Source organism: Podarcis raffonei, chromosome 16 (genome assembly GCF_027172205.1).
Source record: "Podarcis raffonei isolate rPodRaf1 chromosome 16, rPodRaf1.pri, whole genome shotgun sequence".
In the NCBI taxonomy this organism is placed as follows: Eukaryota; Metazoa; Chordata; class Lepidosauria; order Squamata; family Lacertidae; genus Podarcis; species Podarcis raffonei.
Window position 1 is genome coordinate 745,557 of NC_070617.1, and position 21,471 is coordinate 767,027.

At 47.0% G+C, this 21,471-nt stretch overlaps 1 protein-coding gene across 1 annotated transcript in view; it reads left to right on the forward strand.

The window, feature by feature from the left end:
• The window catches only part of PEA15 (proliferation and apoptosis adaptor protein 15), a 54,167-nt gene that overhangs the window by 26,457 nt on the left and 6,239 nt on the right, over positions 1–21,471 (forward strand). The gene's annotated exons all lie outside the window — the stretch shown is intronic.

Sequence of the window (21,471 nt, forward strand, 5' to 3'; positions counted from 1 at the left end):
AAGCAGCTTCCTTGTGGATGGGTTTGTAACAGTGACACAGCCGTGGGAAGGAAAAGGCGCAGCAATTAGCCACAAAAAGCTTGGTTCACGGAGGGAAGATGAGATACTTCGATTGAGTTTTGCTCGTGACTTTTGGGGCCTTTGCAAGTCATGGAAGCAGCTGTTTCAGTCCCAAAAGAGAGAGAGAGAGAGAGAGAGAGAGTAAAGCATGGAGGAATTTAATGCATCATCATCTCCTTTGTGGACTTCTAAGTTTAGAAACTCACCAAATGCCTTATTAAAAGAAGAGAGTGTGCATGTGAATCTTGCGGCACATTATTAAAGTCTAAAATGGGTTTATTGCAGCAGAATCTTCCTTGCTTCTGAGGATGCAAATTTTAAAGCTCTGAAATTTGTCACCCAAAATCCCTTGCAGGCCTGTTTTTGCATCTTTTCCAAAAAGCCCCCACCAGCTGGTGGGAAACTTACAGGCCAGCAGAGAAACAGACAGAGAGAGAGAGGCTTAATTCTTCCAGATCCTCTCAGCGGCTGCTCTACTTTACAATGAAATTGAGAAAGCCAAACTAGAAAAGCCAATTCACACTTATTTTTAACTGAAAAGGAAAAAAATTGGCCCTATCAGGACAGTGTGTTTGATTGTGTGCCTCTCTTTGAAATGTGCGGAGCTCTCATTATCCATCTTGAAAAACTAGAACTGCAAACCAAGAACTAGAACTGCAAAAGGGGTCCTTACAGGGAGCCACGCGTGAGCAACTCAATTCCTCACCAACATTAGGCTTGTGGATATAAGGCTGGGTACAAAATTATCTCCTGGACATCATTGCATGTGTCATCGTTCCAGCAACCTGCCTGGCCAAGGTTTAAAATATTTTTCAAATAGCCCATTGCGAAGTCTTTTACTCTGTGAGAACCTGGCAAACGATCGATGATGGATTCTTAGGTGGTTCTTTTTAAGGGGTGTGGGGCATTTTCAAAAACAATTCCCTACTGAGAATTCCCTATGACTGCTATTATTATCACCCTTTTAAGTCTGAGGCCAGTCCACAGGCAAATGACTTGAAGCTCTCAAACAAATTAAATAAGGTTCTTTAAAATTAAATTATCCAGTCGTGTAAGACGATTTGTATCTGTCTTTTACTGTTTTCCATTGACTCACAATGTTCCCTCCGCCCACAACATTTCTGGCTCCGGGCCAAGTTAACTAAATGGATGCTAAGTAATTGAGCATGCAAGAATATTTTGCTCCACATCCAGAACAACATACAGGGCCTCTTATGTGACTCGGAAACATTGGTATCTCTCAAATTAAGTGAGCTGAGTCAGGACACTTCCGATTTGCAACTCGCTTTAGCTCATGAGAGCAATTACAGACTGTCCCCTGTGTGAGCGCTGATGTCTGTTTATATCCTCCTTCGCTGGTGACTCTCCTCCCCTGACCTTCCTTTCCCATGGGAGATGGATGGTGTCGCCATTAATTAATGCTACGGGATCCTTTGTAGGAGCTGAGGGAGGGTAGCTCAGAGGCGCTTAGAAATCCCCCCATTCAGAAACTGTTGGTGTCTGAGAGCATGATGCTGTTGGACGTTGTATTACCAACCTTACTGTATGCCTGTGAAACATGGACCACTTATAAACGCCATCTCCAACTCATCGAAAGATTCCACCAATGGTGTTTCCAAAAAAATTGTACACATCACTTGGTAAGACACTAATACCAGTGTCCTGGAAGAAGCAAAGATCACCTGTGTCAAAGTAATGATTCTTCAACATCAACTTTGTTGGACTGGTCATGTTGTGCGGCTGCCTGATGATCGTCTTCCAAAGCAACTACTCTATTCCGAACTTAAAAATGGAAAGCGTAATGCTGGTGGTCAACAAAGGAGATTTAAAGACTCTCTCAAGGTGTTACGGAAGGCAAATCTAAAAAACAGTAGTATAAACACTGACAACTGGGAAACACTGGCCTGCAAGCGCTCCAGTTGGAGAACAGCCTTTACCAAAGGTGTCATGGGTTTTGAAAACACTCGAACTCAGGACGCAAGGGAGAAACGTGCTAAGAGGAAGGCAGGCTTGGCAAATCCACACCGTGATTGACTCCCACCTGGAAACCAATGTCCCCACTGTGGAAGGACGTGGGGATCCAGAATTGGCCTCCACTGACACTTACGGACTCATTGTTAAAACCGTGTTTATGGAAGACAATCTTACTCGGCTACGAGGGATGGCCAAAGAAGAAGAAGAAGAAGCTGTTGTTGGAGGAGGAGGAGGAGGAGGAAAGGGGAGGTGTAAAATCAGGCTGTGGAGCAAGAAAGAAGAAAAGGTCTGGATAAGACAATAATTATTGATAGGGCTGCTATATTTGCAGGGCACTCCCCTCCCCTGAAGATTAATATATTCCTGCTCTGACTTTCAGGGGCCCTGTAGTGCTTAATTAGACTATGAAACTCATTTCCACAGGAGGCAGTGACAGCCCCCAATTTGGATGGCCTTAAAATAGGATTAGTCTTAGAGTGCCCCCCCACACACACTTGGGGGTCAGGATGCAAACCCTGTTAAAAGATCTGCAATAAAAAGAGAAGTGCCCCAGTCAGCTGAGGGTAGCAGCAAGCTCTACTGCTGATCCTGCAGGCAGCTTCGTAAAAAGAACCTCATTCACATGATAATGGGCAATGATTATGTCACTTGCTTTGATAACAAGCCGTTCACCATCGCTGTAAACCTAGATAGGGCTGCAGTTTTACCATATGTTACATCGACTGTGGTTACTGGCACACAGATTCATTTCGCAGCCTTTGTGTTCCTCGCACAAGATCACACATCCTACAAGCTGCTTCTGTCGCCATCTTTCTTTGGAAGAGCCAGGACAGATTAAAGAAAGTATTTCATCAGACACAGTGCATAGTTGAGCTGTGGAACTCCCTCCCACTGGAAGCAGTGATGGCCACTGTAATAAATGAAAATCTGCCCTTATTCCCTTACGGGGGACACAAGAGCCCTTACAGAGTCTTTTGCAGGTTCTCCATCGGTCAGAGAAAAGAACAGAGGCCAAGCAGAGAATATTGAGAAGCAAAGCTACTAGTAAGTCTGATCTTTATTGATCTGTTGCAACAGGGTGCTCCCCTCACACGCAGGAAAGGAGGAGGACCCTGAACCCAGGTGTGCCCGCCCTTATATAGACATTTTAAATTGCCCGCCCTGGAGTCCAAGACCACCCCCAGATACATCATACCTACATTACAGAAAGGGCGGTCTACAACAGAAATCTGAGTGCGTTGTTTGCCTCCTGTCTGGCAGGTTACCTGTTAATGCTTTCTTGATTGGATGCCCTGGGGAGCCTGGTCAGTCTTTTGTAATGATAAATACTTAGTTCCTGAGCCAGGTCACAGGCCCACCCTATTCAAACACAGACAGACATACCCTTAAGACAGGATTTGTGAAGGAAAAGACAATGGGGAGGCTTTTCCATTTTCCTTGACCTTGCAGAGAAAACATTTGGTCAGTTTGGGAGCCAAAATGGCTCCAGGGCTACTCTCCTGTACTGCCTCAGACATGTGGCCCATACATTTTTGTACGTGTTTGCTTGGTACATTTATGAACATTTATTATATATATAAGACCTTAATTCTTTTATTTCACCACCAGCCTGGATGGCTTTAAAAGAGGACTGGGGGGATTCACAGAGGGGAAAGCTATTGATAGCTACTCGCCACGACAGCGAGTCTCGGGCGGCGGTGCTTCTAAGAGTGCTCTTGAACCCTGCCTGTGCGTTTCCGGAAAGAGACATCTGGTTGGCCTCTGTGAGAAGAGGATGCTAGACCCCTTGCCTCTTCTTATCTCCTTATTTCCACAGCCTGCCCAGGAGTGGGTTTAACAAGGAGTAAAGCCGTGTCCCGGGAGGGGTGTGAAACAGAAGGAAGAAGAAGAAGGCACAGCTGGTTTGATAACACCAGGCACCGCCACTTCCTCAGAAGCAGATGAAGGGCTGAGCCTCGTGTTGCGGCTTTCTCTGTGTGTGTGCCTCGACTGTGGCGTGTTAATAGATCGGAACTGTTCGAAACACATGTTTAAACACACAGGCGCGCACACTGAGTTAATTGGCTGCATGGGGGACGCAGCAAGCAAACATGTGTTAACCAGGCCATGAGTGTTTCTGTCAACGTAGGCATCTGAGCGTAGGTTTTATTACTACAAGAAGGGCCTGACCTACATAGAGGCTCCGAAACCCCAAATTTAAAAAGTGAGGAGGAGGAGGATAAATAGTTATTTGGCCTATTGTTACTTGATGCATTGCATTCGCCAGCCTGTGCAATAACTGGCTTAAAATAGGTTACTGACTTGAAAATGACAAACATCTGGGACTTCCGGGTTAGCGCCATCGGCTAATGGCGGATTCCCTCCGAGCTCCGGAGGGAATCGGCTCCGCAGGATCCGGGTCTTGCCGCTGCGGCGACGCGGGGACCCTCAGAAATCACAGGCGCTGAAGCCTGTGAACCTGGTGACTCGGCGGGCACCATTTGCGCCCCCCCGACCCGCGAAGGAGCCTTTTTAAAGGCTTCGGAACGGGGGACGGGGTGAGCGGCGCGGTGCTGAGAGTCGACTGCTTCTCCTGCGGAGTGAAGCCGCATGCCATGGTCGGAGAGCGCTGACTTCTTCTTGTGAACAATTGGACTCTAAAAGCAACAACCCGTGAGTAATACGGAAATTGGATTTGTAAAGAAAAAATTCTTTTGAATTAGGCACGATCGGGGAAGGCGCAAACAGGAAGTCCGTCTCCCCGTCTTATAAATAATCTAAAGCAAGGACTAGCTAACTAAGGTCGAGAGAATTTCTTCTTCTTTATTGGGTAAAAGACATTAATTTCACGATTTGGCAGTATAAGTAATTTCACTGGAGGATAAGAGCTAATTTTGAGAGCTGAAGTGCCACCCCCCCCCCCGGACCCGGGAGTGATCCGCGAGAGAGCCTGTTGAGGAGATATAGAAGAGTTTGACAGCTGTCAAATTAGCTGTCAAGAAGGAAAAAGAGAACTTTGTTTCTGCTGTCTCTGCTGGATATATTTGCTACAATTTGGTTATATTTTGTTGAAAACAAGGAAGAACTGATACAAACTAACTTGCTTATTGGATTTGAACTGGAAGGAAGATAAAGTAACCAAAATCCCTCTAGAGGGGATTTTGGGACATTACAAGAATGGCTGAAGGAGGAAAAATTCAAGCTAAATTGGACAGAGTGTTTCTTCTCTTGGGAAAGTTACAAGGCCAAATTGATGTTGCAACTCTGGACTTAACAGTAAACAAATTCATTGAATTTGATAAGGACTTGACTCATGAAGTCCATGCAGCTGGACAAGAAGAGAAACTTGAAAGATTTGAGAGTGTGGAGAAAGAGATATATGTTGTTTCTGAGGAAAAGGAAGGAGGAGATGTAATGTTGCAGATGACGAAGGAGAGCCAGAGGCCTGACATGATGGCTACAAAGGAAAATAAGTACTGGATGATGAAAATCTGTTTTGAATTGAAGATTGAAGAATGGAGAGATCTCCTTATGTGGAGATCTGAAGACCTATGGATTACAAATTTGATTAAGGTGAAAGTTGGAGCTTTTGGGACATTTGGACTTAAAAGGAGTAAGAAACAAGATTCGGGCTCCACTTTTAAGTATGGAGGTCTGGCTGGAAGAAATATGGACCCTATCGGGACAGAGCTTCTCCGAGATCTGGTGTTTAATATTAAGGACTACCAAAAAAACCGGCAGAGAGGAATTGAGAGAGAATTAAGACGTGAGGTCTCGGACGTGAGGTCTCCAGGCTGTTAGTAGACTAAGACTAAGGCTCTTGCTCTATTTGGAGTTACCGTACTTCATCATCATAATTTCCCCTTCTTATGGACTTTTGGGTCATGCTACTTCCTCCCGTATACATAAGCGCCATGCGTGTAAGATCAAAGCAGTTTACAAAAGGGCAAAACAACAAATACGAGAAAAATTAACCACCATACTTTAAAACATACAAACGTTGAAATACTAAAACAGATAAACATTGCTTCAACATTTTAAGCCTCTACCCAGCTGCACATCCATCTCTCCCTCACTCTTTCTTCAAGCAGATCTCTCTCTGCACAGCGTGTAAGATCAACTGAGTGTACAAGTAAATAAAATGAAATAAAAGCAAGCATTGCTTCCCCCCAATGTGCTATTTCCACCCAGATATGCAGCGAGGTTACTGGAACAAGCTTTTTGTAGTGAAAAAATGCAACTAAAGCACTGGGTGCATCCCTCAGGCCTTGTCCTTACTCAACCTCTCCGTATTCCCTTCCTCCTCAAGGCAGGAGTGTGTGAGAGAAATTAAAGTTGCAGAGGCCCCTAATGCGATGTGACTGGGAACTAGCCTCCCCTCAGACTGCATTTTGGAACCGCTGTGGAGATGTCAATAGCAGCCCTGCAGACACCTTGAAAGCTGGGGCACTTTCTAGGGTGTTTTCCCTCTTTCTAAAGAAAACCCTCCATTTGCAAAACGTCCATACCTGCATGCAACGGCTGCCCTCAGTGCTCATGGACTTGCTTTTAGAACAAAAGGGCTTGCATGTCATTTACCAAGAGGAAAAGGAAAACTATTTGCACAGAGCGAAGAAATTCTTCGGCAAATCATGATAACAATAAAATAAATAGTTATTATTTCTCTCCTGATTACAGAAACATTGGGAGTTTCCCTTCCTGGAGTGCAGTTTTCCCTCATGAATTTAGGGGAAATGGCCTTTTCCACAAGTCATGAAGGAAGCCTAGCTAGAAACTAGCCTTCCCTCAGAATATATATACTGTATTGGAGCCACTCTGCAGATGCATTTATTTCTTTATGTACAACAGCCTTTCTTCCAAGGAACAGGGAGCTATATTGCCATCAATACAGCCCCCTGCTTCCTTCTTTATGAGAAATCTGCCTCTCTCTTTTTAAAAAAAACCAACCCACTTCTTGTCCAACAAAATAAACCCCCTCAGCTTCCGCTCAATGGCGTCTGAGAGAACTAAATAGTGATGTCTGGCACGTTGTGAGTAGGGAAAAACCTCCCCTCAGAATTCATTTTTGAACCTTTCTGTAGATAAAGGAACATGAAGCGAGGCCACTGCTACTTATTTCCTAAGAAATTGCAGTGTCAAATTTTTATCTCCTCCCAACCAAGTTCTCCCCTTCTATAAATGGCTTCTGAGTCTTCACCCCTTCAAGCCTCCCCAAAGGATTCCCTCTAGCAATTAGTTCATGTTCATTAAGGGCCAGGCTGCTGCCTTATGAATTGGCAATGCTTCTTATAAGGAGGAAACTCTTCCCCTCCTTTTGGAAATACTCCATCGAATCTACCTGTCTCCACGGTGTGGATAAACTAGCAGGAAGCAAAGGCACCCTGGAAACTTATAGAGCTGTGCTGCTGTTTTCCTGAGGAATTTCCCCCCTCAACCAAATTCCCCTCTTTCCCTCAGTCTTAACAAAATCCCCTTCCTCTGCATCTCCCTTCTGTACTGAGTGAGGGAGGGCCATTCCTGTCGCCTTCTGTCTGGGAATTAAACTCTCCTCAGGATCCGCCATGTTGCCTGGATCCCCAGTTAGACTGCTCTCCTCCCACCCAGCTCCTCTGTGCCTCCTTTCCTGAGGAAATGTCCTCTTTTTAAAAGCAGCGTTTCCTCTTTTGCTTATTATGAAGTGTCCCTAAGCGGAAGGAATTCGTTCCCAGGAGAATCACGACCACGTGCATCTAGAAGGAGGCAGGGAACTTGCTGAAGGAAGTCCAGGGGCGCTGAGGGAAGCCATTCTTTGTTGCTGGAAGGCAACGTTTTCCCTCAGCCATCAAGTGAAATTGCCGCCCAAGTCATGAGTGTGTGAGGGAAACACTCTTAGCAAAGCCCAATTCGGCAAATATGTGCCTCATTTGTGGATAAATAGTAATATAAATAAATTGGAAAAAGGCCAAACAATCCGTCCACTATCAGCTTGCTGTTTTCTTTCTTTTTTAAAATGCTTTTTGTTGATTTTTCCTTTAATACAAACAAAATACAGTGAAATTTAACAGTCATTTACCCACATTCTTTCCCCACACTCTGCCGAGTGTTGACTTCCTTCCATAGCTGTCAAGGTTTCCCTTTTTTAAAGGAAAATTCCCTTATTCCGAAGAGGATTCCTTGCAAGAAAAGGGAAAAGTTGACAGCTATGCTTCCTTCCCTCCCTTCAACAGGCTTTCTTACTTCAGTTGCTTTTCCACAGTTTCTTATTGTATCCAATAGATTATATAAGTAACAGCTTGCTGTTTTCTTGAGGGATTTCCCCATTCTTTTCCTTCTAATTCCCTAAACTGAGAGAAGTAAAATGGCCTCCAAGGACTGAACAGGGAAACGCCATCTTGAAAACAGGCTCCCCACCCCAGCGTCTTATTTCCTAGTAAATTATCCTGCTTTTTGATTAAAATTTCCTCTGCTCTTCATTGTAAGAAAACAGCCCTCGGCTTCTCCTCCTCCTCTAGACTGTATGTGCATTTGAGAGAAGAAGGAAGGGAGCAGAAGAAGCAGCTTGTTGTCTCCCCTCAGAATCCATATCGGGTGCCATGTAGAAAACAGGATCATAGAGTGAACTAGGCTGTTGCCGCTTGTTTACTAAGAAAAGACCATCTTTAAAAATGAAAAGGGGGAAAGCCTTCCTCCTTTACCATTTCCCCCCTCAGTAAATGCCATTTCAAGCATTCCCAGTTGATTCCTTTCCACAGATAGCCCAATAGTCATTTTTGTTCTCAACACCTTTGCATCCTGCCAACACTTATAGAATCATAGAATCATAGAATCCTAGAATCCTAGAGTTGGAAGAGACCACAAGGGCCATCGAGTCCAACCCCCTGGCAAGCAGGAAACACCACCAGAGCACTCCTGACATATGGTTGTCAAGCCTCTGCTTAAAGACCTCCAAAGAAGGAGACTCCACCACACTCCTTGGCAGCAAATTCCACTGTCGAACAGCTCTTACTGTCAGAAAGTTCTTCCTAATGTTTAGGTGGAATCTTCTTTCTTGTAGTTTGGATCCATTGCTCCGTGTCCGCTTCTCTGGAGCAGCAGAAAACAACCTTTCTCCCTCCTCTATGTGACATCCTTTTATATATTTGAACATGGCTATCATATCTCCCCTTAGCCTCCTCTTCTCCAGGCTAAACATGCCCACCTCCCTTAGCCATTCCTCATAAGGCATCGTTTCCAGGCCTTTGACCATTTTGGTTGCCCTCCTCTGGACACGTTCCAGTTTGTCAATGTCCTTCTTGAACTGTGGTGCCCAGAACTGGACACAGTACTCCAGGTGAGGTCTGACCAGAGCAGAATACAGTGGCACTATTACTTCCCTTGATCTAGATGCTATACTCCTATTGATGCAGCCCAGAATTGCATTGGCTTTTTTAGCTGCCGCGTCACACCGTTTGGGAACTTGTTATATAATATATTACCATGCAAAAGTCAGGAAGCTGCCCTGAGGAGGTTGCAGGGGTAAAACTGGGCACAACAGAGAGGAATTTTATCCCTTGCCCTTCATGATTTCCTCCACTCCTGCAGTGCGTAGGTGTGTCACCCAAATGCTCTTATAAGGGGTTAGTTTAACCTCCGGTTTGCTAGTAAAACTGAATTACTGGTCTCACAAAATGGTGCAAGTCTAAAAAGTGTGTCACCAACATGAGAAGTTTGGAAATCTCTGATCTAGAGCATTGTCTGGTGGTCTGGGACAAGCAAAAGCATTGCGATGGGACCTTCAGTGGGCTGCACTAGGGGCAATGCCACCACCATTTTCATTTTCTTAAGCTTCTTTTATAAGGGGATGCTACAATTTCATTGAGAAGCAAAGGGGTCGATTAACCATAGCAACTCCATGTTCAGAGGAACCTGCAACTCAGGCATGTGAGAGCCATTTGACTCCTTGTGGCGGGCTTCTTTTCATCTTCATCATCATTTTTTTAAAAAAATTGTCTACCATCTTTCTATCTTACAATACTCAAGGCGGTTTGCAAGCTGAAGATCTAGCAATCTAATGCAATACAAAAATGTGATAATAAAACAAAACTTTAAAATAAGCAACCTACATCAAAAAGTAACATCCAACAATTATTAGAGCAGTATAAAATAATAATATCAACGTATAAAAGTTAAACAGAAATCCACTCAACAGTTACAATAAATAATTTCTAAACTATAATCAATAAAACAATGGCAAGCCACAGTACATAAAATACAGTACAAATTGAGAAGCAGAGACTAGAGGGTGGAGCAAGGCAGGTGGAAGGAGGCTTTGCCTGATGGAGTCTCTCTCCTCGCCATGAGAACATGGTGCTGAATTAGATGGAAATGCTTGACGCCACTCCAGTCTAATTCACTGCTAGCGTTGATTTCATCGGATGCAACTTTTCATCTCTTCCTGACGTGGCACATTATGTGTGCTGAAAGTTCCCCCATTGCTCACAGAATTGGAGGAATCTTCCCTTCCTCCGGGCCTGGTCACCTGAGACCAGGTGTGGCTAACCTGGAGCCTCCAGATGTTAGGGGAGTCCAGCTCCCCTCAGTCCTGGTAGCCAGGGGTGGCGGGAACTGAAGTCCAGCAACATCTGGAGGGCCACAGGTTAGGCACCTGCGATAGAGAGAGAAGGAGAAAAAGAGAAAGATGGATGCACACACTGAAATAATTGTAATGTTGCAAGTTGGGATTTAAAAGTGGGTTTGGGGTCTCGTAAGTCCTCAGATGACCTAGAATTATTTTTCCACCCACAATTCCACAAATCTCTCTCCCCCTGCCCCTGTTCCTGACAAATCTAGGCCACAAATCCCCCAGTACTCCACATAGACTAGCAAATTATGTCAACAAGAATCCTAAGAGCTGAACGTGGAGATTTGGAGGCTGCATATCAGTATTAAGTACAAATCCAGTATGCACATGAACATTTGCACGACGGGGCTGTGCTGAATTTTAATCGTCATGGTGTCACTTTGGGTGCCTCAGGGCAGAGAGGCGGCTTTAAAAAATACCAGGCCTAAATAAACAACAGGAACAGAATTTCCTCTCTGGATCAGAGCATCAAACACTCTGTCTACAGCAGGGAGCTCTGGGAACGTCACCCAATAGTTTATTACTTAAAAAAAGGAAAACAACCTAACCCACCTTCAGATTTGCTCAGGGTGATATTCATGGCCTGCTCCCTCCCCTTTTATCCGCACAACAACCCTGTGAGGTAGGTTATGTCAACATAGCTGTCAACATTTCCCTTTTTTAAAGGGAAATTCCCTTATTCCGAATAGGATTCCTTGCAAGAAAAGGGAAAAGTTGACAGCTATGTATGTCAAGCATGTATGATGAGCCCTGGCTGTGTGGGCTTTTGGACTCTGGTCTCCTCCCTCTCCAGCTCACCACACAGGAGCTCATTGGGGATAGCTATGGGAAGGCGCTGCTTCTGTTAACAGTCCTGTAAGATTTAGTTGTGTGCCTGAGGAGGTGAGAGAATGAGAAGAGCTGGAGAATCTGCATTGCTAGAGGTGGCAGAAACTCAGTGGCAAAGCTGCACATTCCCCCAGACTCCACCTTCCCTAGGAAATAAGCATGCCTCAGGTCAACGGCTATGCTCTCCCCGCACTGTGGCATGCAGTACATGCCTCTGTGTACCAGCCACTAGGAATCACTGCTGTTGTGCTCGGGTCTTGCTTGTGGGCAAGCTCCCTGGCACGTGGCTGACTAGTGTGGAGACAGGATGCTGGGTTACGATTGGGGGGGGCGCGCCCTTTGGCCTAATCCAGCAGCCAGGCTCTAGCTCAGGTGGGTAGGACTCAAACCAATGGATTCGAGTTATAAGAAAGGAGGTCCCGACTAAACTTTCCAACAGTGGAATGGACTCCCATGTCACGGTCCGGTCTACAGGCAATCAAAGTCCCGGCTGAGGACGTCGGGACCGGGGGCAAGATGGCAGGGTGGGAGCAGGAGCGAGAGGCCAGAAGCCAGGGGTCCGAGGGTCAGAAAGCTGGGAGTCGCAAAGCCAAGGGTCCAAGGATCAAGAAGCAAGAAGTCAAACGCAGTGAGGCAGGAAGCATGTTGCTGTGGCCAAGAGCCGAAGGGAAAATGCTGACCTTATATCCCTTCCCGGCTCTTGCCACCAGGTGCAGTGAGTTACCAATCAGCCTCACCTGTGCGGCTGCACCTTCCTCTCCAGAACAAACTTAGGAAGGCCCCAGTCCTGCGAAGCCCTACTGGTCACAGGGCCTGGCTCCTGCACGCACACCTGACAACCAACTTCCGAAGGAGTCCTGTGTTCCTATAAAACTTGTTTTTAAAAAACTGGCCCTCCTTCCCATGCTCTTAAACCAGTGTTGTTGTTTTCTGCCCATGCCAGTAAAAAGATTCACCTGCTGCTTCCAGCAGCGCCTTCCAGGCACAGGAGCTGCCTGCAACCAATTTGTTTATTGGCCAGTTGGTAGCCCCCGGGCCTCCACTCGCTCCCTGCCATTATCCACCGCTTGCTTCCTCCTTTCTTCATGCCACCCAGCGGGCCTGGGAAATGGGCAGCGGGCCCAGTGTGGGCAGTTTGTTATTCTTGAAGGGTTGCTGAATGCCCCTGGCACAGAAAGAGAGCGAGAAGGGGAGGGGGGTTAAATAAGAAAGGTGGGGGAGCCAGAGGAAAAGGCGTGAATAAGCAAGGGAGGGAATATGCATGCCACCCCAGCCCTTGGAAAGGGGATAGAGTGGGGCAGGCGGGCAGAAAAACGAGCGGCCCCGCACCACAGCACCCCACTTGCTTGCTTGCTTGCTCCCTGCCTGCCACCCAAAATACAGAGTGCAAAGGGGAAGGCGTAAATAAATAGCTTGGAGTGATGGGGGGAAAGTGGAAGGACCATTTGAACTGGCTGGAGCCAGGATCTCTCCCCTTTTCTATCAGTGATTCATTGTTTCAGGAAGGGGCAGCCATCTGGGAAGGGTTTTTTTGCTTCAAACGAACAGCCGGAATTTCCTCTTCCTAAGGGAAGACGACAAGAATCCCAAAACAGGACAGGCCTCTCTCTCTCTCTCTCTCTCTCTCTCTCTCTCTCTCTCTCTCTCTCTCTGTGTGTGTGTGTGTGTGAGAGAGAGAGAGAGAGAGAGAGAGAGAGAGAGAGAGAGAGAGAGAACAGGAGTCCAGAGGGTAGGACAGGGGTCAGCAAACTTTTCCAGCAAGGGGCCGGTCCACTGTTCCTCAGACCTTGTGGGGGGGCCGACTATATTTTAAAGGGGGAGGAATGAACAAATTCCTACGCCCCACAAATAACCCAGAGATGCATTTTAAATAAAAACATACATGTAACTCATGTAAAAACACTCTGATTCCCGGACCATCCGCAGGCCAGATTGAGAAGGCGATTGGGCCACATCCGGCCCCCGTGCCTTAGTTTGCCTACCAGTGGGGTAGAATGATGGCCCATCTTTTGACACCTTCTCCTGCCCTGTGGTGCCCCCCCCCAGCAGCCAGATGAACAGAAAATGGTTTGGGGTTTGTGGCCATATCCCTTCCTGCCATGAAAAGCTCTGCCTCTGATTTTTTTTATTATTAAACACACACACACACACCAAGAGCAGGTGATGCTGGCTTTGGCAGGCCCACAGGACAGAAGAACGAAATTCACCCCCAAGGGAAGACCAGTGGGAGGGGACTGGCCCTGCACACACTTTGAACTCGGACTGAGTGGAGAGCAAGAAGGGAACCATGTGGTGGTGGTGGTGGTGGTGGCAGCGACCAGTGCCATCATGGTGATGGCTTATTCAATATTGCCCACCCTGGCTGGCAGCATCTCTCCAGGGTTCCAGGCAGGGTTTTCTCCCAGCCCAGCCTGGTGATGCCTTCAGCATCCGAGGCAGATGCCCTTTGTCTGAGCCGTGGTCCTTCCCCAAGGAGAGGGGGAGGAAGGGCTGTAGTTCAGTGGCAGAGCACCTGCCTTGCATGCAGAAGACCCCAGGTTCAGTCCCCAGGGTAGGCTGGGAAGCCCCCCTCCCCAGAAACAGGAGAGCCTGTGCTGAGCTAGATGGACAACAGTGGTCTGCCTCTCAGTATAAGGCAGGAAGGAACAACACACCAGTGGGCTGAGGGACAGGAGTAAACTATGCCAGCCTCCACTGTGCTGACAGGGGCTGATCCGTGGAGCTGTAAGTCCAACCGCATCTGGACTGGCAACGGCTGCTCTAATCAATGGAGGCGGCAGACATTTTTCCTGTAAATCCCTTGTGGCCAGAAGGCTGATTTATGACAGACCTCTGGCCCACAGGTCCAGAATGTGTGCAGGGATTATGTGTTGTTATCGGTGTCGATGGCCCTGACAGGGTCCCCGAGGCTGTCCAACATCAAGTGGTGATAGCAGGAGGAGAACTCACAGGAGGAATACAGGCACGGGACATTATGCAGAGTTTAGGGTTCATTTAGCTGGACCATCAAGAAGGCTGATCGCTGAAGAATTGATGCTTTTGAATTCTGGTGCTGGAAGAGACTCTGGAGAGTCCCATGGACTGCAAGAAGATCCAACCTCTCCATTCTGAAGGAAACCAGCCCTGAGTTCTCACTGGAAGGACAGATCCTGAAGCTGAGGCTCCAAGACTTTGGCCACCTCATGAGAAGAGAAGACTCCCTGAGAAAGACCCTGGTGTTGGGAAAGATGTAGGGCGCAAGGAGAAGGGGACGACAGAGGACGAGATGGTGGGACAGTGTTCTCGAAGCTACCAGCATGAGGGAGGCAGTGGAAGACAGGAGGGCCTGGCGTGCTCTGGTCCAGGGGGTCACAAAGAGGCGGACATGACTAAACGACTAAACAACAGCACAGCAGCCCAGGTCCCAATTTGGCCTGTGAGACTGTTCCCCACAAACCACTGCCATTTGTGATGTCTCATGTACAGCAGGTAGAGAAGTGGCCACAAAGGAACAACTGAGAGCATAAAGTAAGTTTCCTGTGGTTCCTTTGCAACCCACTCCAGTCTCAACCCACATCTCCTGCTCCTGACCAGACTGTTGCTTCTCATTCATTCATTTGCTCACTGCATTTACCTATGTTTTTTTCTGCCAAGGTGCTGAGGGCAAGCTGCAATTTGAAACAATGGCGACTTCAAACCAATAAGTATCAAATGTGATGACAGTAATAATAATACAACCAAACAACAACACCACAAACTGGCTTATAAAACCAAATTTACTAGAATAATAGCTATAATAGAGATAGACTTGTGACCATTCAAACAACAAACATACTAAGGTGCCATGTGCAAGCCTGGAGATACTGTAAACATGGAGTGGATAAATGTGCAACTCTATCTTAACAAGTTACATGTGCAGTAAATGTTATACAGACTGGATAAATGAACCATTCAACAAGTAGCGTAAGTCGAACCACAGAACAGCAACCCTGTGCCGCCACAACAGCAAGGGTAGCACACTGGAGAATACGAACAAGTTTTTCAAAGCTGTTTTTCAAAGATTGAACTGGATGAGATGTTCTTCAATGGGTCTTGAGTTGGAAACACAAAGCCGTGTACGTGGATCAGTCACGGGAAGGCAAATCAAAGCCACCACCCTGGTGAGAATAGCGCAAGTGGGCAAAAGGAGACCTCCAGATATATTACAGGTTTCGCTACACGCTTCATCAATCCAAAAAGCCAGTCATACAAAACGGTTTGCTCAGGATAAAGAAAGTATTCACAGGCATGGTACCAATTTAATGGTCTCTCTCTGCTTCCTGGGCTGCTGTTTGTAGGCACATGTGTGCTGGAGTGGTGCTGAAGACACATAGCTCACATCCTTGAGAAGAGTTGGGGAGATGGGGGAGGGCTGCCTCTGGGAAGGACTAATGGAGAGATGGCTTTTGTTAATAATAATAATAATAATAATAATAATAATAATAATAATAATAATAATGATGATGATGATGATGATTTATTATTTATACCCCGCCCATCTGGCTGGGTTTCTCCAGCCACTCTGGGCGGCTTCCAACAGGACACTAAAATACAATAACCTATTAAACATTAAAAGCTTCCCTAAACAGGGCTGCCTTCAGATGTCTTCTAAAAGTTTGGTAGTTATTTTTCTCTTTGACAACTGGTGGGAGGGCGTTCCACAGGATGGGTGCCACTACCGAGAAGGCCCTCTTCCTGGTTCCCTGTAACTTGGCTTCTCACAGGGAGGGAACCGCCAGAAGGCCCTCGGATCAGGACCTCAGTGTCCAGGCAGAACAATGAGGGTGGAGACGCTCCTTCAGGTATACTGGGCTGAGGCCGTTTAGGGCTTTCAAGGTCAACACCAACACTTTGAATTGTGCTCAGAAACGTACTGGGAGCCAGTGTAGGTCTTTCAAGACCGGTGTTATGTGGTCTCGGCAGCCGCTCCCAGTCCCCAGTCTAGCTGCCGCATCCTGGATTAGTTGTAGTTTCCAGGTCACCTTCAAAGGGAGCCCCACATAGAGCGCTTTGCAGTAGTCCAAGCAGGAGATAACCAGAGCATGCACCACTCTGGCAAGACAGTCTGCGGGCAGGGAGGGTCTCATCCTGCGTACCAGACGGAGCTGGTAGACAGCTGCTCTGGACACAGAATGGACCTGCGCCTCCATGGACAGCTGTGAGTCCAGAATGACTCCCAGGCTGCGCACCTGGTCCTTCAGGGGCACAGTGACCCCACTCAGGACCAGGGAACCCTCCACAACTGCCCGCCTCCTCTCCCCCAAAAACAGTACTTCTGTCTTGTCAGGGTTCAACCTCAATCCCTTAGCCGTCAGCCATCCTCCAACCGCCTCCAGGCACTTACACAGGACCTTCACTGGTTCTGATTTGAAAGAGGTAGAGGGCTCATCTCCTGCTCCCCATAAGCATCTGGTTGACCATAGTAAGAACAGCATGCTGGACTAGATGCCCCACTCCTTTCCATTTGATTCAGCAGCCAGGCTCTTCTTAGGTGCTTACGTTCTCAACACGGTGTTACAGAACTGAGTACAGAATGTGCCCCTTGAGGGCAACACTAACTAGGGGGTGGCACTCTGGAAAACAAAACAAAAAAGGAATAAAATGTGTTTGTGGTTTTGTGTGTGTTGGAATGATTAGCTGTGCCCAGGGCACGGGTTTAATTGCACAGCAGAGAATTAATTAATGAGCATGTTCCGGTCGGGAAGGGCTCTGAAGATGCAGGAGATTGATGGCGCATGTTGTGCTGCTGTGGAAATACTTGAGATTTGAGGCTTGCCAGCCAGCCAACAAATCCCATGCAATTGGCTGTAGATTTGGGTCACTCATTGAAAAGTGTGGGGCAATTGTCCCTCAGTAGACCAGGGGGCCATAGCTCTGTCAGGCTGGAAGGGAAGGATTAATTTGCGTGAATGCTTGGGGGCAGAGAATGTGTGCTTTTGCGTGGGGGTTTGTATACATGTCCGCACATGAATTGTGCTTTTCCTAAGGGTGCAATAATGCCACCCTGTATTTTCACCGTACGCAGGAGTTATGACAGTGATGAAGTTATGACAGAGATGATCACATATAGCATGGCTTTATTCCTTTGTTGTGTAAGAACGTGGCTCTCCAGAGAGGTGCAAAAGCTTGTGTAACTAAATTCGTTCCCTACAAGGTGATATGCGTTCTGGAGCAAGGCCTTTTAGGCGTGATAATCCACTTTTCTTACCACTCCAGATCTTCTCCCACCTGCTGAACAAAAGCTTCTCTATCTTAAGTCATGGCGGCATTTTATTTTTATTTTTTTAAAAAAACACACACCCTCAAATGTTAGTTAATAACCAGAACGAGCATTGAGGTCGGTGGATTGAGAGCTTCTGCCTTAATCTGACAAACACTGTCTGGAAATCCAGCTGCCGTATTTCCCAAATCCCTGGATAATTAATCACTGGATTTGAGCAGAATTAACAAGCAACAGCAATGAGATAGCAAACAACAAACTGGACTGAGGCTGGGGGGGGGGCTGGGGGAGTGGAAGGTGTGGTTCCAACCCATTCTTCTCATTTGTCCTGTATAGAGTAACAAATCAATTAGTGCCTCCTGTACCAGCAACGTTACAACAACCACAGAGAGAGAGAGAACAAGCAAGTCCTGCTGGAAATAGTAGTGACAGTCCTGAATGCTAAAAAATCTGTTTTCTTCTCTCATGGTAGTGAGTGCAGGAACCAAAACCATTTACAGTAGTAACTTGGTTTTCGAACAGGTTAGTTCTCGAATGTTTTCACTCCCGAATGCTGCAAACCCGGAAGTGAGTGTTCCAGTTTGCAAACTATTTCCGATTGGCTGTCAGAAGCCACGCTTTGGTTTTCGAACGCTTGGAAGTCTAACGGACTTCCGGAACGGATTCCGTTTGACTTCCGAGGTATGACTGTAATTTCCACCCTACAAAATAAAAAAATTCCTTCCAGTAGCACCTTAAGGTAAAGGGACCCCTGACCATTAGGTCCAGTCGTGGCCAACTCTGGGGTTGCGGCGCTCATCTCGCTTTATTGGCCGAGAGAGCCAGCATACAGCTTCCGGGTGATGTGGCCAGCAGGACTAAGCCGCTTCTGGCGAACCAGAAACGCCGTTTACCTTCCCGCCGGAACGGTACCTATTTATCTACTTGCACTTGAAGTGCTTTCGAACTGCTAGGTTGGCAGGAGCAGGGACCGAGCAACGGGAGCTCACCCCGTCACGGGGAATCGAACCGTCGACCTTCTGATCAGCAACTCCTAGGCTCTGTGGTTTAACCCCCAGCGCCATCACGTCCCTTCTTCACACTTCTTCAGATGCCCTGAAACAGAAGTCAGCAGACCCTTATATGTAGAGAGAGTGCATCTGAAGAAGTGTGCGTGCACACGAAAGCTCATACCAAGAACAAACTTAGTTGGTCTCTAAGGTGCTGCTGGAAGGAATATTTTTATTGTGTTTCGACTACGGCAGACCAACACGGCTACCTACCTGTAACTTCCCCCCTACAGTTCATCCAGCTGACCTTTGACTCCTGGACCATTCAGCTTGTCCCAGACTACCCCTCTGGTTTTTGTCGAAGGCTCCCAAATCAGACTCAGGTTTGGGCAGAGTGGTTTAGCTTTCCCTTCAGAATTCGTCAGCACTCTTTGGGATGTGTTGCTTTGGGGGGGGGGCAGTGGCAGGAAGCACGGATGAAATTAGGAGTGCATATGCTAATGAGTCGGGGCAGAGAGAGGTGATGGCTGGAAGGACCACAGAGTTCTCCTGTTTGAATGCAGCTAGTAAACACTTCACAGTACCTGTTGAGATGCTCTACATTTGTGGCACTAAAGGCATTTGAAGGGTAGCAGTTTCTTTCGCTCCCTCTCCCTGCTCCCTCCACAGTTCCTTCCACCCTGAGGCCTGTGGCTGGAGATCCCTAGCAGAGACCCAGCTGTTGCTGCAATAATACCTCCCGGCCCCCTCCTCTTTTCAAAATAAGTTCTCATTATCCACAGATGAGCCCCTCTCTCCAAATCCAAGGCCAAATTGCTCATTGTCCCTGAACTGTCAGGGATTCTAGAAAGCCCTGCAAAGCTGGGTGATGTCTCTGTCTGGGAATTATATTTCCCAGTGCCCTCATTTTTTAAATGAGGAGAAAACACACACACACACTAATCTCCATTACCAAGCCGTCTATGCAAACAAGCTCCAAACAGGGAGGGGGAGAGGTATTTTGTCTTTCATACAGATGCAGAAGTGCTTTTCTCTAGCTAGGAGAGCAAAGTCCAGGGCCTTGATGTCCCAGCAAGCCTTCCAAAGCTCTGTGCTGTGGTTCGAGTGTTTAATGCAGAATAAAATTACAACGCATGCCAAGGGCTGTCCTTTTTTAAAAGAAACGCAGGCGGCAGAGCCAGCCCTTCCATTAGGAGGTTGAGTGAGGTGGCTGCCTCTGGCGGCAGATGTTGATGGAAAGCAGCGATGTGTTGGCAAATAGAGTTGCTTGTGCCCCCAGAGCCAGCCTTTCGCCCTCTGAGGTGCAGTGGGGAGAGTGCTGTCCGGTCATAAACGTTGAAGCAAGAGTCAGTGGTCAGTCTAGTTAGCTGCTGAAGGGGAAAACCTTTGCCTCCAGCAGGAAAAAAATGTCTTGGGCCAGCCCAAATCACAGTCCATAACAAAACCCTGCTGGAAAAATGTTCGTGCTATTTTTATGAATTGTCTTCAGGTTGTGAGTTTGTGGGGAGCTTTTTGGTTCTGTTATCTTAGAACCTCTCCCAGTTCTTTCAGTGTTTGTCAAAGGAAAGCAGATGTTCTTGTTTTACCTGTAACAGAGAACCAAGAGCACATGCATGCAGGGTGTGGGTTTGATTATGGGGCCTGGTGGTTGCACATTCCAGTCTCCCATAAACCGCCGTTCCAGAACGGGAGTCTCTCTTCCGCACCACACTGAAAAGCACATGCTTGCATCAGGACGCCTCATAAATGGCAGGACTTTTCAGAATGGCTGCAGCTTCACAGATCAGCAGCAAATCAATCTGAAACAAAAACAAAAAACCAGGCAGCCGGTATTCTGTCTGACCAAATAGTTCCACTGGGAGGATCAGCATCAGTTTAATGATATTTGTTGTGTGCTCTACACTCGACTGAGCAGCAACAGAGAGAGGGGGAGAGATGTTCCAGGGCAGAACAACCTGAGTTTGGTTTCTTTTGGGTGAGAAACAGCCAGAGGGAAAGACTGTGCGTTGGAGAAACGAGTCTTGGGTTGCCTGCCAACCTTAAACTGACCTCAGCAAACACTTAGGGCTCATCTAGATTTTTGTTTGCCCTGCTGTTTTCCAGGGGGAAAACCCACTCCTTACTGCTGAATTGAAGCAAACATTGGTTGGGTTTTCTCCTGATTGATGCTTGCTCCGATTTAGCTCTAAATAGTGGGTTTTCCAGGAGAAATTGTTGGGGCCTGTGACAAGTGGAAAACGTCTGGGCCCTGTGCTTTCGAGGCATGGAACAAGGGGATGTGCGGACGATCCCTTAGAAAGGCTAAAGAGAAGGAGGAATTTTATCAGAGAAAGTAAAAAGACGTGTCACCAGTTCCAGGCAAGGTCAGTTTGGAGAAGAGATGGATGACTCTCCACCCTTTCCCACCCCGGAGACGAGGCAAAAGGTTTCTGAGGATCCAGTACATAGTGTCATCCCTGCAGTATATTGTGACTGCAGTATATTGTTTATTGCTTTCATTTTATGGATCAAAGGTCTTGTTCGATAGTAAAATTCATGTTAAATTGCTGTGTTAGGGGTTGTTTTTAAAAGTCTGGAACGGATTAATCCATTTTGCATTACTTTCTATGGGAAAGCGCACCTTGTTTTTGGAATGCTTTGGTTTTGGAACGGACTTCCGGAACGGATTAAGTTTGAGAACCAAGGGACCACTCTGCTTGATTTATTGACAAATGCAGAAGCATAATGTTGAATGGGAGGCAGATGTCAGGCATTCCCACCCATACAGGGCAGAGACCCCTGAACCTCAGCCCACTCCAAGGTGC